The sequence below is a fragment of the Micromesistius poutassou genome (genome assembly GCF_964030765.1).
Source record: "Micromesistius poutassou genome assembly, chromosome: 3".
Taxonomy (NCBI): Eukaryota; Metazoa; Chordata; class Actinopteri; order Gadiformes; family Gadidae; genus Micromesistius; species Micromesistius poutassou.
In genome coordinates this window covers 2,959,897-2,962,396 of record NC_140273.1, presented here as the reverse complement: position 1 = coordinate 2,962,396, position 2,500 = coordinate 2,959,897, and positions in this window count along the sequence as shown.

Below are 2,500 nucleotides of genomic sequence, written 5' to 3'. Positions count from 1 at the left end.
GACCACTTGGAGCGATATCAAAGGAAAACAAATAACTGGCAAGAAGCACGGCTCCCCTCCCTCCCCCATCACCCCACCTCTGTTGATTAGAGGAGTGGTAGGGGAGGTCTCTCTGCACCACCTAGCCCCCCGCTACAGAGAGAGAGACCGAACAGACTGTCTCTCTGCATCACCTAGCCCACCGCTACAGAGAGAGACCTAACAGACTGTGTGTGTGTGTGTGTGTGTGTGTGTGTGTGTGTGTGTCTGACACACACACAAACACAGACACACACATGCATGCAAACACAAAAACACACATGCACACACACACACACACACGACACACACACACACACACACACACACATACACACACATACACACACATACACACACACACACACACACACACACATTCTTCTACAAATATTCTCTTATCACTTGTTCATGATGTTACACTTCAGGTATGGCTACTGTCATCACTAGTAAACACTGCTCTCTCTCTCTCTCTCTCTCTCTCTCTCTCTCTCTCTGTCACTCTGTCTCTCTGTCTCTCTCTTTCTCTCTACCTCTCTCTACCTCTCTCCTCCCTATCTCTCTCTCTCTCTAAATTCTTTATAGAGTGTGTAAGTGTTTGTGTGTGTTTAAGGATAACATCATCAAGGTTCACAGATGACAGCTACAAATACAACAAATACTGTGTTTAGTTAAACAAATGCTCCTATATTGTACAACAAATACTGTACTCTATATACTACAAGAAATACCGTACTATATAGTACAACGAATACTGTACTCTATAGTACAACAAATACTGTACTCTAAAGTCCAAAAAATACTGCACTACATAGTACAACAAATACATTGTACTATATAGTACAAAAAATACACTGTACTTCATAGTACAACAGATCTCTCAGACCTCACTAATAAACAACATATATACTGCAATCCTAGAACAAATTATCATTAATAATTAGCCCTTCCTATAACTTTGATCCAAAGTGATTCATGTTAGAGGTCACAGGTCATCAAGGTACAGGTGACAAGGAGCAGGCGGGGCTTGATCAAGATGACAGGTGGACTGGGGACACTGGGGATCGAACCGAGAACCTTCAGCTGGAACCACCAGTGTCACGACACTACCTGCCCTCTTTAGTTAAGCTTATAAGTACTAACTAGTACATGAATATTAATGTTAGAGTGAATGACAGAGGATGACAGAGAGGGAGACAGAAAGAGGGAGGAAGAGGGCATGGGAGAGAAGGAGAGAAAGGGATGGAGAGCGGGAGAGGGAGGGAGAGAGAGAATGGATCTTGTTAATCCTGTTAGAATTGAACACAGGAACAGGCTGATCATTCGATCGATAAATGCAGACGTTTCAACAGAAAACAGAAGTGGTGGAGCCTTCTGGACTCATTCATCACACTCACACACTCACACACACACACACACACACACACACACACACACACACACACACACACACACACTCACACACTCACACTCACGTGCACCCACACGAATACACGCACACACATGCACATTGATCTGTGTGTGGGGGTGATGAATTGTGAAAGTCTCATTTGCTTAAAGTCATTACGGACGCCACAAGATGGATAGAGATTAGGAGAGAGGGGGGTGGGATCTAGTGATTGACAGATCCAAAATTAGTTTTTAGAGATTTTTATTGGGCATATCTATCTCTCTCTCTCTCTATATATATATATATATATAGAGAGAGAGAGAGAGAGAGAGAAAAACGCATTATCTAATCTCGATTTAAACATATGCAAAAAAAAACTTACGCCTTGCAGTATAATGTATACATATACTGTATTCCCTTTGCTTGTTAGGCTACTTGGCATGCTAGGGTACCTATGGCTAACTTGGGTACTTAGCATGCTGAAGTACTTAGCACTAGCATTAGTGTGTGTGTGTGTGTGTGTGTGTGTGTGTGTGTGTGTGTGTGTGTGTGTGTGTGTGTGTGTGTGTGTGTGTGTGTGTGTGTGTGTGTGTACATGTGCGTTTGTGTAACAATATCATCATATATTCTCCCCCACATGAATCAAACAGAGAGGGAGAGACAGACAGGCAGACAAACAGGGTCACTAGATAGTGTCAGGGTGAATATATGTTGACAGGGTTAATATAGGATGACAGGGTTAATATATAGTGACAGAGTTAAAGGATAAATGAACTGCTTTCAGCTGTTCTGTTTGGAACAAGTAGTGATGTTGGGGTTTACTCACCCTTTAATAATTGCTGGCATGGTGAATATACAGTGACTGAGTTAAAATGTAGTGACAGAGTTGATATGTAGGGACAAAGTTAACATAGAGTTATATAGTTATGTTATAGTATAAGAGTGAATATATAATGTCAGGGTGAATTTCTATTGACAGGGTGGATATATAGTGACAGTGAATATATAATGACAGAGTTATGTAACATCGAGTGACAGGGTGAATATATAGTGACAGAGTCAATACATAGTGAATATTTAGTGGTAGAGTGA